The following is an 18,418-nucleotide window of genomic DNA, read 5'->3' as shown; positions in this document are numbered from 1 at the left end:
AAGAACGAAAGAAAGAAAAGAAAACACACACACACACACACACACACACACACATTTAGTATTTGTCCAGGGTACTCCATCAGTGCTCACGTGACCATTCTGTGAATAGACGGAATTGGGGTGCAGAAGGGATGACCTCACCCACAGGAACCTGGCAGAATGTATCTTTGAAAAGCTCTAGAAACTGGGTGAACCAGCCCAGGGCGTCCATGTCTCCCATCAGGTAAAGGAGACTCCCTGTCCTGCTGTGTAAGGCTGACACACTCAGACGACAGGACTCAGTTTCCACAGACCCTGGTGTGGGCAGAGACCCCGGCCTGGGAGCGGCCATGGCTGACAGCGGATGCAGGAGACCCAGGGACACCGTCTGTCCTGAGACAGGGGCATGACCCCAGCTGAGGGCTTTCTTCTTCCTCAGGACTGAGCCCAGCCCGAGGCAGAGGGAGGAGCTGCCCGCGGCCCTGCACCTGTGCGCTGCAGCGTGTCCTTCCCGATCTCCAGGTGTCTGCGCAGCCACTCCACGCACGTGCCCTCCAGGAAGGCCCTCTGTATCTCTGCAGCACCAGCCTGCTGCTACTTGCGCCGGGTGATCTGCGCCGCCGTGTCCGCCGCCGTCCACGTCGTCAGGTCGGCGTTCAGGGCGATGTATTCGCGGCCGTCGTAGGCGTCTTGTCGGTACCCGCGGAGGAGGCGCCCGTCCGACCCCACGTCACAGCCGTACATCACCTGGATGGTGTGAGAGCCTGCTGGGGACCCCGCGGTCAGCCCCGCCCACCCCGTCAGCCCCGCCCACCCCGTCAGCCCCGCCCACCCGCGGACTCCTCCAAACCGAAAGGGAAACCGAGTCCAGGTCCCCGACTCTCCTCCTGAACCTCGGACCGGGACCCGGGACCCGAGGCGACTCCAGCCCGGAAGTGGGGACGTGGAGGGGTCGTGACCTCCACCTGCGGTGGAAAGGATAGGTATAAGATTTATGGTAGATTATTGTATACAATAGTAAACAAATTTAGTAAAATAGCAGCCTTAGATAATTTGCACTGTAATGAATTTTATATGTTGATATAAATATAAACTATTTTTATATTCCTGTTTAAGATAATTTATATATTGATACAAATACAGAACTATATTTGTTATCATGTACACGTATTTTTACTCTTATTGGAAATATTTATATATTGACACAAATGTAAATTTATATCTGTCATATTGTATGTATGTCTTACTTCTGTTTAAGATATTCTGTATACTGATATATATTTAAGATTATCGTCATATTGCATATTGCACTATACATTCCTACCTCTGTTAAAGATAATTTGTGTATTGTCATAATTTAAAGTCATTGTCCTTTTACTGTACATTTGTTTACAGACTGTCTTGTTTACATGAAGCCTTAGACCTTAGGTTGTTTAGGTAGATAAGACTTATCGATTTATTGTCACCTATGCTTGTCATCTCTATAATTATGGTAGTTAGGTTATCCAGATTTATAGATACATAGATGGGATGGACAGGTAATCTTCAAACACTTCATGGACCTAGATAATATGCATTTAAATAACTTAGAAATCTGTTAATTGAGACACAATTGCTCCTGACAGCACCAATTTGATCCCGAGAGAATGCTGGGCTTCTAAGACATTTCCATTTGGAAGTCTGTCTTCTTGGCACAAAATGGCCTACTGGGCAAAGAACTGCCCTTGCCTCAACTGCTGACAGTACAAATGCTGTCCTTTCTGGACAAGCGGGACACAAGGAAAGTGACCACTGTACTCTGCCAAGACAGGGTAAGATGGTCTTTCAGAATTCCTGCTTCTGAAAATGGTCTGTCAGATACTCTAGGCCTGTAGCCAATTTGAATGCACCAATAATGCTGAGAAACATTAGGTGACTGTCCAGGCTGCCAGCTGTCTCTGTCTATTCTTGCAAGACTCCCGAAAGTTGCTTGCGTCCTTCTCCCATTTCTCAGGTATTATTATATTCCTTCTCAGGTCTTTGATGAGGTTGAAGACTAGCAGTTATAGTTATAACCTAGTATATATATGTATATATATATATATACATATATATATATTATATATTAGATAGATTATATTAAGTATTATATTCAGGTTTTTTAGGATAGGACACCTTTTGGAATGATCTTTGTAACATACCACCTACCCACGCTCTAGACTTCTCTGGATTTTAGTATGTGTTTTTTGCTTGATATTGTTTGCATTGATTGTAGTTCCATCTTATCTAGGTAATTATCCCTCATTACTCATGGACAATAATTAATAACCATTTCTTTGTATATAGTCTTGTATTTGGTTAGAACCTTCTTATTTAGACAAAAGAGGGAGATGTAGTGGGTAGCCATTCCAGCCTTGGCCTGGAAGTTCCAACCCCCATTGAGGCTTCAGTAATGGTCACACCTACAAGGCAGGCTGAGAGAGGATGTTGAGGACAAAGGATCGAGATGCCAGGGATCTCTTTGGTTCCTGGACCTGGACACTGGAGGAAGATTGAGCAGAGTTCTCCAGAGAACACCGCAAGACTGCGCCATACCTTTGCCAGACCCTACAACCAACCTATCCCTTCATTTGTAAGTTACCCCACAAAATAAACCTCCCTTCTAACTACGTGGAGTGGCCTTAATAGTTTCATACAGGCGCACACCACCATGGCTGCTTTCCCCGGGCATTCTTGATCTAGCATCACAAACAGAATGGAGGAAAATGTTCCTTGACGATCATCTGAAACTGTTGAGAATGTGCCATAACATAAACTGTCCCCTCAAAACACAGAGAGAAGGGAAATGTACACTCAGTGCTCCTGGAAAACCGCTCTGTCTGTGAGAGTCATGGAGGGAGAATGGTGACCTTTGCCCTGTCCATCCCATCTGAAACCTGGAACATCTAGACCCTCCTGCCCCAGACCCTGGCATGTACACACTTATGCACACAGTGTCTGTGGAGTGTCCATTGCTAGACTCAGGGGAGGGCAGAGCTGAGTGCCTGCACCCAGGGCCCTGACCCTCTGGATCTTATGTCCTACAGGGGCAGACACCACCCAAATAATCACCTACACTTGCAGAGGTGTGACCACGACAGCGCTCCACAGGAACGTACACTTGGGAGTGAGGTGCTCAACAGGAGATTTGAGTCTAAAAGGAAGGTTTCAAACCTTCCGTGAGAAGCTGAGGTCTGAGTATGGAGTGGAGCTAACTAGGGGGACCCAGAGGCAGGAGCCTTCAGGTCAGGGCCCAGCAAACCCCAGGCTGTCTGCAGGTGGAAGCAGGGCAGGACTGGAAATGGAGTCCATGGAGTGAAGTGACAGGTAAACAGTAAACAAGAGAGCGGGAGAGGTGGGGCCCCCCTCACAGGGCCTTGGAGACCAGGTTAAAGACGTGGGACCTGAACTCCAGTCAGTGGAACACCATTTAGGTGGAGAATGACACAATCAGATATCATTTAAAGTTCTCTAGGGTGGCAGGTGCAGGGGTGGGCAGTGGAGTGATAGACAGGTGGGGGATGGGCACTGGACCGTAATCCCAGAGGTGGAGGCAGAAGGATCTTAAGTTGTATGCTAGCCTTGGCTACCAACCAACACCTGATTCAAATCCAAATCCATTATATAGAACAGGCAGGACACAACTCACAAAGACCTTCCTGCCTCTGTCTCCAGAGTGCTCAGATTGAAGTGTGTGTCACCACCTCTGGCGGTGACTGTTTCTCAGCATCAGGGAAGTTGGAACTGGAGAAAAAGTGGGCAAGCCCCCTCCCCCACCATGTTTCCTCCTAACTTGTTGTTGTTTAAATCCTGATGATTTTCTTTTTGACACTGGGTTTCATGTATCTGGAAATCAATATGTAGCCAAGGATCCTCCTGCATCCCCTCTGGAGTGGGAGGATTATAGGCTGTTCTCTATACTACTGTGTGAGCCATGCTCAGCCCTGATTTCCTTCTCCACCGCTCTCTCTTGACTTCTTCCAGTCTCTGCCTCTATTTCCCCTCTTTTTCTGGGACACTTGCTCTGCTGTGCTCTCCATGTAGAAGCCTCTGGAACAGCTGGAGGTGCCTCCTTCTGTCTCCATTCCTAGTGGAGTGTAATAGGACTTCAGGAAGCCCAGGGCAGGTGAGGTAGGCTGGAGGGCAAAGGCAGTGGAATCCTGGGTGGAGGAGCTGGTGTGCACTCAGCTTCTGGGCTAAAGAGCTGGGTCAGTAGAGGACTAGTGTCTGAACACGGTCTGAGAATGGAGTCATAGGAGGAGATTTTGAGTGCTGTGAGGAAACTCCATGAAACATTCCCCAGGTTCTTCACAACATGGAGTTGTTCTCAGAATGCTTTCCTCACCTGACATGTCTTAACACTCAGAGTACAAACTGTCTGAATGAAGTTGGCCGTGGCTGGAGGCTTCAGTCCTCTTCATTGTCAGGCTCCTCTCCCAGGTCCCATGGCCTCTAGAGACTAGGATTGATGGAAGTGGTTGCCATGGAGACATGGAGCCAGTTATCTCTTTAAAATGACCTTATTGGGGAAATCCCATGGAGTCTGAACCATTCATGACACAAAACTACAGAAATGTTAAATTCCTCAGATAGAGGACAAGGAGGTGGGACACTGCCCAGGGACCCACTGTTTGCTCATTTAACTAAACAGTGTGGATTTCCTTTTCTCTCTATTTCTTGTGCTACTCCATTGGTCTAGCCCAGGACCAGGAGTCTAGGGAAGATGGTATGACCCTTGGAGATACAGTGACCATCTCAACGTGACATGAAGAAGCCATAGCCTGGTCTTGTCCTAGATCTGACCTTCCTGACTCTAACTCCGAATTTCACACACATCCTCTTCCACTACTGGAGGAATGACCACATGGCTCATAAGGCTCTGCTTAGGTGACCCACGACTAGTGACATGGTGGTCCCCAAAGCCCCTGAGAGCTTCACTGTGGTAAAGGCCACCTTGCCTCCTCTCTTTTAGACAAAACATCTTAGTTTTTTTTTTCTTGACAAAAGTACCATGTTGGGGAACTGACTTATTCTGGCTCACAGTCCAAGGGTACATGCCGTCACAGGCCTGGGAGTCAAATGACAGGACCCTGAAGCAGCTGGTCACATCACAGGTGCCGTCAGGAAGCAGAGAGTGATGGGTAATTGTCCTCAACTCACTGTCTCCACTTTATATGGCCCAGGATCCCCTGCTAGGGAATGGTTCCATACACAGTTTAGATGTAAGTCCATATCAATTAGCATAAAGATAACCCCTCACAGATATTCTCAGAGGCTAACCTTTGTCTAGATAATTTTGTTTTTGTTTAATTTGTTTGCTTTGAGACAGGGTCTCTTAACATAGCCCTGGTTGTCTTGGAACGCACTATGTAGCTTGAAATGGCCTCAAATTCCCAGAGATCCATCTGCCTCTGCCTCTGCCTACTGAGTTCTGGGATTAAAGGTGTGTGTCACCATGGCTTGCTAGTCTGGATATTATCTGAGAAGTGCCACTGAGGCTTGTCTGCTGGGTGATTCTGGAAACATTAACCATCACAGTCTTGCGCAGGCTGACCTTGAACTTGCCAAGTGGACAGGCTGAGAACTCCTGGTCCCTCTCTGTCTACCTCCTGAGAGCTGGGATCACGGCCTGTGTCACTCACCTATTGTCCCCATTCTGCAGGCCAGGACACCACAGACAGATCAGTGGCTTGTGCAGGTGAAGCTCCTGTCCACAGTTGCCTTCCTTCATCCTTCCCTCCCTCTGTCCTCCACACAAGTCCAGCTGCTCTTGTGTATGTGTGTACACATTTTATCTCTCCTCTTGCTCAGTCAGAAATGCTGCCTTGACAGCAGAGAATGTGGGGAGAAAATGCCCCATCTGGGGTTGGTGATGGAGAACTAGCACCCCCCTCATATGCCTCTTCCTCCCGGCACTGGGGAAGGCCTGTTGGCAGAGGGAGGGGACACATACCCAGGGAGACCTGCCCACTGGCCTGCTCCACAACTTGTGCATTGCTGGAGTACAAATTAAGGGAATGCAGCTGGGCATGGTGGAGCACGCCTTTGATTCCAGCACTCAGGAAGTAGAAGCAGGTAGATCTCTGTGAGTTGAAATCTAGCATGATTAGGCAGCCATGGGGTCATAGTGAGATCCTATCTGAAAAACAAAACAAGATGGTGTGTGTGTGTGTGTGTGTGTGTGTGTGCGTGCGCGCACGTGTGGGGCTGGGGTGGTTCCAGGATAGATGTTGCAGAATGGGGATTCAGTGAGGGGTAAGAGATCATCTGTACCTCTTTGGGATAATGGTGGCACATGGACAGGTCCACCATACTCAAGGGGGCTGAAGGATGGACGGGCTGTAATTAGTGATACTAGGGATCACACAAGAAAGTCCAAGGGATCCAGGGGTCACACAAGAAAATCCAAGGGATTCAGGGAGAATGCGAAAAAATCCAAGGGATCCAGGGGAGGCCATCCAGTCCTGTCTGCAGCACCCGAGGCCCTGACACTTTACCTGAAGAGAGCCTAAGTAGAGGAGATGGGGCAGGATGCTGGGGGCAGTCGGGGGCAGAAGGTGCATTCAGCCTGCTGCAGAAAGCCTGTCCCTGGAACCCTAGGCTTGTCTGGGACTCCAGACCTCTGGTCACAACTGGTTCTCCCAGCCCACCCTCTTTCCTTTTCAGATATCAGTAGTGATGAGAATTTTCCCTTCAACCTTGCTCTGAACCACTGAGCCAACTCTCCAGCCCATCCAACTTAATTTTTAAATAGTTATCTATTGTGTATTAATAGAAAAGCAGTTTAATCTGAAAAATAAGTATTTTACAAAATAAAGCAACAGTGAGAGAAGAATGGATCTTTTATCAATCACATTATGCTTTTCTGTGTCCCATTCTTGGGGACATTTTGTTGGAAGATCACTGGGTTTCCCTGTCTTCTTTGGCTTTAATCACCATTTTGTTTGAAGTAACTGGGGAGAAACATCCAACTTCACAGTCACACAGAAGAGCTGTTATGTTTAATGTCTTCAGGATGGACACTCAGTGTGATACAACAACAAAATAACACTTTTTAGCTTTTTGTGTGTGTGTGTGTGAGAGAGCTGAGGATCAAACCCTGGGTCTTGTGATCCCTAGGCAAGTGCTCTACCACTGAGCTAAATCCTCAACCCTAGCTTTTTTTTTTTTTTTTAATGTTTATTTTATTTGATGTATGTGTTTTGCCTACATGTGGTTATGTACAACACACGGTGCCTGCCACCCTAGGAGGTCGGAAGAGGGCATCAGATTCCCTGCAGCTGTACAGGTGGTTGTGAGCTCATGGGTGCTGGTTCAGTACAAGGGAGGGATGGGGTGGACTGAGGAGAGGGTGCTGCCTGCAGGAAGCAGAATGAGGCCCATGTGTCCCTCAGTCTTATTTATTGCTATACTCATCAAAGTGAACCTGGCAGAGAAAGGGTGTATTTCATCTTACACTTCCACATCACAGGCCATCATCAAAGGGATTCAGGGCAGGACCTGGAGGCAGGATCTTGGAGGTGGGAACTGAAGCAGATACCATGAGGAACACTGCTTCCTGGCTTGCTCCTCCTGACTTGCTCAGTCTACTTTCTGAGACACACCAAGAGCACTGCCTAGCTGTGGCCCCGCCCACAGTGGGCCAGGCACTCCCATACCAGTCATTAAAAGAAAGAGCCCTAGAGGCTTCACTAAAGGCAACCTGGGGGGAGGGATTTCCTCAGTTCAGGCTCCTCTTCCCACACCAAGTCTGGGTTTGTGTCAAGTAAACAAAGGCCAGACTTCAGGAGCTCAGGATGCAGGGTCACTGGGACTGGGAACTGGGGGAGGACCTGCTGAGCCCTCCCCCTCTGGAGCATCAGGGGCTCACCCTCCTGGGGGAGGCTCTTGCTGGGGGTGCAGCCTTCTGCTGGTCAGAGAGACTGGGAACAGGAAGCAGAGTAGGTGAGGAAAATCACAGACTTCTTTTTCTGAGGGATCAAAGCTGCTTCTTCATGTTATTACTTTCTGTCCTTGCTCTGCTGTGTTCCTTTTCATTCTGTTCTACCCTGATGTTCCCCTTCTTCTATTTCCCGATGACTTCCTTCTAACTTCTTTATCCTTTCCTCACAGCTTATATACCCAAGCTTTAAAGCCACATAAAAATTAAAATGTTACATTCCATTTTTTAAGTTAATGATTACAATGTATACAAATAAAAACATCACGTTTCCCATTTCCCTTACATGATTAAACATTTTACAAATTACAGGTGAAAAACAAATTATCCCCAAGACCCCTCATACAGTCAAACATTTATCTTTTAGACTTCTCATAGATCAGGAGCTTCCAATTCTGTCCAATTATCTTAAATAACTATCCAATTCTTTTCTTATTATTATTACATTAAGTCAGTTGTTTAAAGCTTTGTTTTAACGATGATGCACACTGAAACCTGTGAACATATTTCCCAATTTGAAAAAGAGCTTGAGTTAACTCCTGGGACTTGATGGTTTTTTGTAGTCATTAACCTAAACCATAGACTATATGGCTCCTCAAGAGAAACACCTAAGTCCTGGCCGTGTGACACTTCCTTGGTCCTATTTTCCATCCTCTGCAAACCCTGCTTTCTCAGGGGTGGGGGCAATACTGTACCCTACCTTTATTTATATTAATTTTCCCATTAAACTAACCTCTATTACAATCCTTTACTCCATTTGTTAAAAAAAGCCTTAATCATCAAAATTCTATTTAAACTAACACTGTTATTGTATAAAATCATTTCTGCAATTAAACAGTACAGCCTAAGAGGAAATCATCTTCATAAATGATCTACAGGTAGAATTGCCTAGTGCAATAGGATATTTCCATGAGATAATCACACTGCATCAAAGGCAGTGGGCATCCCCCCTCATCACCTCACACCATGCAGGATACCAGAGAAAAATGGCGGCAGCAAACACCTAAAGGCACAGCAGGAGCAAGAGACACTGTGGAGCTGCAGCCCTGGGGGCCTTGCCCATCTCAGATTCACCAGTCAGTGCCTTACCTTCTGGTGGGCCAGTCTCCTGAAGTTCAAGTGTCCCCTGCTGCTTCTCTGACATGGACTCTGGTAGGACCTCCTGCTAGGACAGCTGACTGCAGAGGAGGGGACCCAGTGAGTCCCATCTCCACCCTGTCCCTCAGTCTTAAGGACCTTTCTCTCCCTTGCCTGGAGGGCGACATTGCTGATATAGTCCCAGGAGACTGATAAAGGCAGGGAAAGTGGAGAAGGGGAGAGAGGTGGGGACATTTTCTTCCTTCAGAACAGGCAAATCTGATTCTGCAGGGACTGAGGAGAGATAGGTAGGTAGGTAAGTAGATAACACATGGATAGATAGATAGATAAATGATAGATAGATAGATAGATAGATAGACAGATAGACAGATAGATAGGCAGACAATGGAAAGATAGATGGGTACAAAGATGATAGATAAATCATAGATAGATAGATAGATAGATAGACAGATAGATCATATATAGAGGATAGATAGTCAAGAGAAGAATCAGGAACATTCTTTCTCTCTTTGCACATTCACAATTTTTCTTCTTGCTCAGAGTCCATGAAGCTTCAGGTCCAGCACAAAGAGACAGCAATGGCCTGCACAGCTGGAGACAGCATTCAGTTATGACCTGTCTGGCTGGTCTGTTCTGAGGGTGACATCAGGGGAGGACAGGGATGGGGCCTTGGGTCTGGTCTTACTGAGCATTAGGATCCACCCTTCTTCTAGGTGAGGTGACTGCTGCATGGACGGGACCTAGATGACAGAGTAAGCAAGGATAGGATGTGTCTTAGTCACTGCTCTACAGCTGTGCAGAGTCACCATGACCAAGGCAATTATGATAAAATAGAGCATGTAAATGGGGGCTTCCTTCCAGTCCAGGGGCTTAGTCCATTATCATCACGGTGGGGAGCATGGCGGCACACAGGCAGACATGGTGCTGGGACAGTGGCTGAGGGCCACATCCTGGTTTCTGGGCAGCAGATAGAGTGAGACAGGGACTGGCATGGGCATATGAAACCCCAGAGACCAAGTCCAGGGAATCAATTCTCACAACAAGGCTACACCTTAATCCTTCTAATCCTCTCAGAGAACCACTCCCAGTGACTAAGTCCCAGCAGGGGAGCCTCTGGGGCCATTCTTACTCAAAGCCCCACAGGATGTTAGAGAATTAAGCAGCAGATCTGCACCATCAGTCAGACTGAAGTGGGAGGGCAGGTGTGGAGGGCACCCCAAGTCTCTGTCCTTTCTTATCCCCATCCTGTGGCATACAGAGGGAGGTGATCTTCTTGCAAGGTGAACTCAGCCTCATCCTGGGAAGACAGCAATGGCAGAAGGCCAGGCTCCTGTGACAGAACCAGACAGTTGTCCACCTTGTGTGTAGCAGGAGGGGACACAAGGGCCCTGGAAGCAGGATGTGAGACCCTAAGGTGCCCTGTTCCCTCAAGGCCTGGGTCCCTGTTGGAGCAAGGAAACCTTCATCCAAAAGATTTTTGTCTAATAAACCTACTGCTTGGGTAAAGAACTTGTGAAACAGACTGGGTCAGCTGTAAGTGTGAGTTCATGTGTCAGTCCACTTCTTCCAGTCACTTCTATATCACATCATCCCTGTCTGCATTTCCCACACAGGCCTCAGCATCCCCAGTGTGGGGACACAGCCTATCCTGAAGGAAGAGGCTCACCAGCACCTCTGTCCCACAGCAGCAGGAAGCTGTGCAGAAAGCAGGTTAGTGCCTCAGCTGGTCCTTCTCCTCAAGGCACCTGTGCCACCAGCCTCTGAGCTTGGATTTGTTTCACCAATTCCAAGAGTTTGGAGGTTTCTCCTGCCTTCAGCTGCATCCCTTGGCCTGGACAGGCAGCCCCATGTGGGTGCAGTGTCTAAGGAGACCACAAGAGGGCGGTAGTGCCTAGAGATAGAGTTCAGGGTAGACTTGAGCCAGACCTTCACACACAGACAAGGTGCTGGGACCAGAACTCTCATCCTCTGGAGGGACAGCAAATGCTCTTACCTGGTGGCCATCTTTCCAACCCCTTGAAGAGATTTTTAGATGCCATTTAACCCTCCTGCACTGGACACCAACAACTGACACATCAGCTGAGGGAATGAGACTCTGACAAGCTGCAAAGTCACAGGTAGACGATGGGACAGTGACATGACTGTCACCTGGTTGACAGGATTGTGGCAATCCAATTTCTGACAGCTGAAATGTCAAGGAAAGGCTACATTTCATGACTAATACACAGGTTTTCATGTCTGAAAACTTGACAGCCTCACAGCAGGAGATCCAGAGCCAAGGAGTAAATGGATCAAGCTGAGGCCTAGAGACACAAATATTTCAGATTGTCTCAGGGTTTCTATTGCTGTGAAAAGACACCGTGACCACAGCAACTCTTACAGAGGAAAACATTTCACTGGGGTGGCTTACCGTTTCAGAGGTTTCCTCCATTGTCATCATGGCAGAGCATGGCAGCATGCAGGCAGACGTGGTGCTGGAGAAGGAGCTGAGAGTTGTACATCTTGATCCTCAGGCAAGGTAAAGTAAACTGTCTGCCACGCTGAGCATAGCTTGAGCAAAGGAGACTTCAAAGCCCACTCCAAAAGTGACACACTTCCTCCAAGGCCACCTGTGTTCCGTGAAAGCCACACCTCCTGTAGCATCACTTCCTGTGGGCTCATGGGGTCCATTGTGTTCAAACTACCAGACAGCCTGCAACCCTTTTCAGAGTAACCCGGTTTGTCCTCAGTTGTGGCAACCATGAGACCTCACCCTGGCAGTCACTCAGGTGGAGCAGACTCTGGAAGCTCCCCCATCATTTCACCCTTGGTTTTGTCCTTTCCTGGTCACCTCTGCAGGGACTCAGTTTCTGTTTCCTTACTGCATCCACAGCCTGCTCAGTCAGCCTGGAAAGGTCAATGGAGGGAAGAAAAGGCATTTACAGTCAGAGGAGGGAAGCTGGGATTGCTTAGGAAGCCTGGAGGCTGAGAGTCTCTACAAGGCCTAGGAATGGAGTCCAGTGGGGAGAATTCTGAGACCTTATGAGAAAATTCCAAGAAACAGGACCCTTGAGACCTAAGTTTCTTCCAAACATGGAATTGTTCTTTGAGTGTGTTTTTTGTGCCTCATTTATAGGTTCCATTCTCCCAGGTCCCACCGATTCTAGAGCAGAGACAGCTGAGTTGTCTCAACCCTATATCCTGGAGAACCCCATCTGTACCCTAAGGTGTGTGGGTACATTTAGGGTACAGAGGCTCTTATTTCTCAGTCTTATCTGTGCCAAAGAACAAAGGCACATGCACCTTCCCCCCAGGGGCTGTTAACATTGCAACTCAGATGGAAAGGGATCCTGGCAATCAGGAGCCAAGGAATACCACAGAGTCACTGTAAGCATAGCAGCTCACAGCCCTACTCCAGGGAAAGGTTTCTCTAGGACAAGATGACAGCTCTGCTCCCTCAGGGGAGGGTTTCCCCAGAGCAGTTGTTACAGCTGTACTCACTCAGAAGAAGTTGTTAGAGATCTGCTCAGGTCTGGTGAAGTGTTCCAGCTGTGCTCCCCTGTGGAGAAGTTACAGCTGTGCTCCCCTGTGGTGAATTGTTACAGCTGTGCTCCACTGTGGAGAAGTTCCAGCTGTGCTCCACTATGGTGAATTGTTACAGCGGTGCTCCACTGTGGAGAAGTTACAGCTGTGCTCCACTGTGGAGAAGTTCCAGCTGTGCTCCACTATGGTGAATTGTTACAGCTGTGCTCCACTGTGGAGAAGTTACAGCTGTGCCCCCTGTGGAGAAGTTACAGCTGTGCTCCACTGTGGAGAAGTGTTCCAGCTGTGCTCCACTGTGGAGAAGTTACAGCTGTGCTCCCCTGTGCAGAAATTATAGCTGTGCTCCACTGTGGAGAAGTTACAGCTGTGCTCCACTATGGAGAAGTGTTCCAGCTGTGCTCCACTGTGGAGAAGTTACAGCTGTGCTCCACTGTGGAGAAGTTACAGCTGTGCTCCACTGTGGAGAAGTTACAGCTGTGCTCCCCTGTGGAGAAGTTACAGCTGTGCTCCCCTGTGGAGAAGTTACAGCTGTGCTCCACTGTGGAGAAGTTACAGCTGTGCTCCACTGTGGAGAAGTTACAGCTGTGCTCCACTGTGGAGAAGTTACAGCTGTGCTCCACTGTGGAGAAGTTACAGCTGTGCTCCACTGTGGAGAAGTGTCACAAATTCTCCACTAGGGGAAAGTTTCGCCAGTGAAAGTGTCTTGTTCTGGTCCAGAAAAAGTGTCAGAACTGGGCTTCATGCTGGTAAAAATGTCACACTGCACACAAACCTCACTCAGGATATTATTGGAAGGAAGAATCCAGGAGGGTGGCTGTCTCTAGGGAGAGAAACAGCAGCAAAGTGAACAGGGCACAGAGCTTACATAGGAATGGGGGAGGAGGGCAGAGCTTTCCAGGGTGGATTGGGAATGGTGGGATTTTGTAGCCTGACTCTGGGGCAAGCTCACAGATTTTTGGGATTTCAAGGCCTGTTCTTGGGGTCAAGTCAGGGTTGGGGTGTTTTTCCTTGGCTTGGGACTCAGGTCTCCTCAGGGAGGAACAGGGTGTTTTCACCCTACAGGGACAAGCCCATTTTGGGGTGAGAGAGCTGGGTCCCTTGAGCTGGCTCACCTGGTAGGTCCCCCAAGGAGGGCAGACACCAGAAGGGCAAAGCTTGGCATGGGCTGTCCCTGGGGCTGGGCTCTTTCTTCTCTTAGCCCAGTCCCATGCTGTAGCCTGACCAACTGTAAATAGTCTCTCTGAGGTTGGGGACCAGGCCAGGTGACCCTGAGTTTGCATTGCAACATTATGGTTGAGCTCTGAAGGGAGGTGTTGACCCTTCTGGGGCCCTCGGGATTTTGGTAGTTTGGGGTCCTGCTCTTCCTTGAAGGGTTTATTTTAAGTGTCCCATTTCCTGGGGTCAGGACTATTATTTTGCTTTGTTTGAGACAGGGTCCCACTTTTATCTCTGCCTGGCCTGGAATTTTCATGTAGACCAAGTTGGACTAGAACTCACAGAGGTCCACTTGACTCTTCCTCCTGAGTCCAGGGTTAAGGCCTGCAACACCGTGGCCAGCCATGACTGGTGTTTGGTCACTGGTTTGTGTTTTAACTAAAAGGGTCTTACCCAGGGCAGGAGGAGCCAACTGTGTACAAGTCAGAAGCTCGTCTGTCTCTCCACAGCTTTCCTTTCTCTCCTGTCAGATGGACTTGGACGTTCCTTGGTCCTTCTAAGTCAGGCCCTGTTCTGATGTGACATCTTTATCCTAGGGGAAGCTGGGAGAGGATTCCTTCAGGGACACTGATCAGGCCAGAGCCACTGCTGCCCCCTGGGGGCCTCGTTCCTTTCTGCTCAGAAGGATCACAGGATAGTGTCCCACAGGATGGTAGGGCTAACTTGAGCTGTGGGAGCTCTGGAAGGTCCTTTGCTGCCTATGGTTTGGTCTGGTTTCACAATCCTTCCCGTCCTCTGTTCCAGGGGACCTGATGCCCTCTTCTGACTTTTCTGTGCTCCAGGCAGAGATACATGCAGGTTAATCACTCAAGCACATCAAATGAATAAATTTACCATTTTAAATTGAAATTTTATAATTCCACTCATTGTACCTGAAATCTTAGGTGGTCTTATTAATAAAATCAAACATGCGGCCAGTTATTGGGGTGAATGCTGGAAAATCAGAGAAGCAGAACAAGCTACAGCTACCTCACCTTGCCAATTCCTCAACTGATTCTGTTTCTTCAGACTGGAAGCTTCTGAGTCCTCATCCAAATGGATCTCAGCTGAACTGTGCTGCTCCAAAGCCTAAATGCTTAATAAGCCATATGCTTCTAGTTTCTGGTCTTCACGCCTTGTATATCTTTCCCTTTCTGCCATCCCTCCCTGGGATTAAAGTCTGGATTTCTGGGATTAAAGGCGTGTGTCTCCATGCTGTGTACAAGTCAGAAGCTTGTCTGGCTCTCCATAGCTTTCCTTTCTCTGCCTCAGATGGACTTGGACAGCCCTTGGGCCTTCTAAGGACCCTGTTCTGAGGTGACAGCTCTACCTAGGGGAAGCTGAGGGAGGATTCCTTCAGGGAGTCCCTGGGAGAAGTCTGATCAGGGCCAGAGCCAGTGCTGCCCTCTGCTGCCCTGTTGTGACTGTTAGAGATACTGCACTTGCTGCACACACCTGACCCCTGAGTGCCATCCTGGGACCCACAAGTGGGAAGGAGAGAACCAACTACCACAGGTTGTCCTCTGACCTCCATCCATGTGCCATAGCACGAGTGCATCCCACCCCCACACTACACACAATAGTAATTTATTTAAAAAAGGAAATAAAATCCTGGTGGCCAGAGAGGCCACTCTGCTTAAGAGCATGTATTCAGTGTCCGCAGTCAGGTGACTCACAGCAGTCTGTAATGCCATGTTCTGGCCTCCATGGGCCATGCATTCTCAGACACACACACCCCCCCAGCCCATATATACATATAATTAAACAATATAAGCCAGGCATGGTGACTCACACCTTTAATCTCAGTTCTCAGGAGACAGAGGCAGGCAGATCCCTGTGAGTTTGAGGCCAGCCTTATCTACCTAGTGAGTTCCAGTCCATCCTCTCTCAGACACACTGACCCCGTCCTCTCCTGTACCCATCATTCCCTGGGCACCTCATCAGTTCTCAAAGACTGTGACTATGATGTCACCTCCCTGTCCTCTCCAGCACAAACTATGTCCTCAGAGTCTTCACCTTTGTCCCTCTGTCTGAGAACACCCCCCCCCCTGCATCTAGCAGATATGTCAGCCCAGCATCTCCTACTGAGACCTCCATGTTCCTCCTCATGTATCCCTGACAGTCCTCCTCCTCTTCACCCAGGGCGACTCTGTCTTCCTCCAGGACAGTCTCCAGCTGTGGCTGCTGCTCCAGCCCCTCCCTCTCACACCCAGAGTTAGTCCAGGAGGAAGAGCTGTGATGTCACCTGCAGAGTGGACCCAGGAAGCCTCACTTCCCATCCCCCATCTCACAGGGGAGGAGACTGGAGTGCTCAGCAGGAGCAGGACCCTGCTTCCCCAGGTCCCCACTGCCCGCCTGGCTCCTCCCCTGCTAGAGTTCCCTCCAGTAGATCCTGTGGGGACAGTTGTGCCTCTGTCCCCTTCTGTTCACCTGCTCTTCCTCCTGCCTCACTTTCCAGTGCTGGGATTATGGGTGTCAGTCACGGTGCCTGGCTGCCTGTTTGGTTTTTCCAGGCACTCATGGTTGTAAAGTGGGATCTCACTGCCCGTGCTGGCACGTCTGTAACTGGCTGATAAGGGGTCTCTCTTGCTCATTGGCCTTTTGTCTGTCTCCTTAAGACAAGGGCTGGACGTTTTGTTGCTTCTGGGTTTCAGAATTATTTTGTATTTGTTTATTCTGGATGAGGGATCAAGTCCAGATCCCAGCACACACTAGGTCAGCACTGTAATGCCTACCCACAACTCCAGCCTAGGAAGGGGAGGCTTTTCCTCATGCAGACTTTTGTTATGAATTCAGGCTGGCTGGGCTGTGATCCTCCTGCCTCAGCCTCCTGAGCGCTGGGATGACAGGTGCTTTCCTAACATGGCCTGCCTCTGCTGTCTCTTCATCTTTCTCTATGTCGTCTGTGTTCATCCCTGAGCAGACTCGAGATCTTCAGGTATTTTCTGCCATTCTCAGGAGGCCGTTTCCATGGCTGTCCTTTGCTTCACAGTGTTTCAGGTTTTAGCCCAGAGTTTTCCTTTTGTGAGTAGCCCAGAGTTTTCCTTTTGTGAGTGTTTGGAGTCACATCTGTGAGAATGTCATCAATTCCTGCATGAAGTTTATCATCATCACCACATTATTCTAAGAATTTAGTGTGGGCTTTCAGGTTAGGTTCAGGACTCATGTTCAGGGCTCCCATCTGTGCCATGGTAGAACCCCAGGGCTCTGCTCAACTTAGAAGACATTCCGTCACTGAGCTTCATCCAGCACTGAATGCTTATTGCAGATGGCCTCAGGGAGGGGACCAATGTCATGTGTCTGCATGTGGATGTCCAGTTCTCCCAGCACTGAGTGTTGAAAAGACACACTGAGCATTGGGGACTATTGCCACCTGCCTGTCCCCAGGGTAACAAGCAGGAGCATCATCCCCACCTGGGGTTCAATATGTCCAAGTGGACGCACTCTCTGTCCACCCCACAGAGTTACTCTTCTTGGGGTTCAGCCTTACTCTTCACATGTGTGGTGCAGCCTCAGCACCTCATGTCTCCTCTGTGTCTTTTCCCCAGATCTGCCTCCCACAGTCCAGGATGACAGTGCACAACAGCAGCTCTGTGCTCCCTAACTCCTGCCCTACCGGTGCTCCCATCACCTTTGGCCGTGGGTCCTCCCACCTGGACCCTTGCTGTGTCCCCTGCCATCTGCTTTGGCCTTATTCTCCTCCCATCCCCCTCAAGGCAGATTCTCCCCCCACCCACTCACCATGTGAACCCTTAGGGAGCCTGTGCCCGCCCTGTCACCTGTCACCAGCCATTCTCTACCTGATCCTCTGTTTCTCAATCCCCTCTCCTCCTTCCTTCCTTCTGCTTTCCTGTGTTGGAATTCTTCCTTCATGTCTTTCATCTTGTGTATTCTGCATCCACAGGAAGTTGAGAACAATAGGACTTTGTACAGAGCTCCTGTGTGGTCATTTGCTGGGGGGAAGTGTGGTGGTTTGAATAAACATGGCTCCCAATGGCCCATAGGGAGTGGACCTATAGGAGGCATGTCCTTGATGGAGTAGGTATGACCTTACTGGAGGAAGTGTGCCACTCAAGGAGGGCTTTGAGGTCTCAGATGCTCAAGCCAGGCCCATGTATCATTCTCTTCCTGCTGCCTGAGGATCCAGATGTAAAACTCTCAGCGCCTTCTTCAATACCATGTCTGCCTGCATGGCACCATGCTTCCCGCTCTGATGATAATGAACTAAACCTCTTAATGTAAGCCAGCTCCTATGAAATGTTTTCCTTTATAGGAGCTGCCCCAGTCATGGGGTCTCTTCAGAGCAATAGAAACTGAGTCAGGAAGTGTCCTTCATGCTTTCCTCTTCCCCAGGATCCCACCATCTTCTTTACAAGCTCACAGTGAGGTCCCAAGATGCAACTGTGCAGTTTTTCACCAAGGGCCTTTAGGATGGGCAAGTTTTCCTGCCTCTGACACTGAGAAAGGCAGGGCAGAGTCCAGTGGAATGTAGCAAGACCAGAGCTGGCAGCTGAGACCCTGGAAACAGACCCAGGAGTTCACAGAGCGTGAGAAGGAACTGAGAACGACCCTGTCCAGTGGTCATGACCTGCAGGAGAGCTGAGGAGGTGATCACAGAGGAGGTGATCATGAAGGTGAGCACAGAGGAGGTTAGCCCACAGGAAGTGA

The 18,418-nt window shown here is 49.0% G+C and overlaps 1 pseudogene; it reads right to left on the bottom strand.

Moving 5' to 3' along the window:
• Nucleotides 1-356: 356 nt before the first annotated feature.
• LOC118575560 lies at nucleotides 357-9,080 on the bottom strand (annotated as a pseudogene).
• Nucleotides 9,081-18,418: the final 9,338 nt, after the last annotated feature.

The sequence above is a fragment of the Onychomys torridus genome, unplaced genomic scaffold (genome assembly GCF_903995425.1).
Source record: "Onychomys torridus unplaced genomic scaffold, mOncTor1.1, whole genome shotgun sequence".
Taxonomy (NCBI): domain Eukaryota; kingdom Metazoa; phylum Chordata; class Mammalia; order Rodentia; family Cricetidae; genus Onychomys; species Onychomys torridus.
This window is presented reverse-complemented; position numbering and strand designations above follow the sequence as displayed.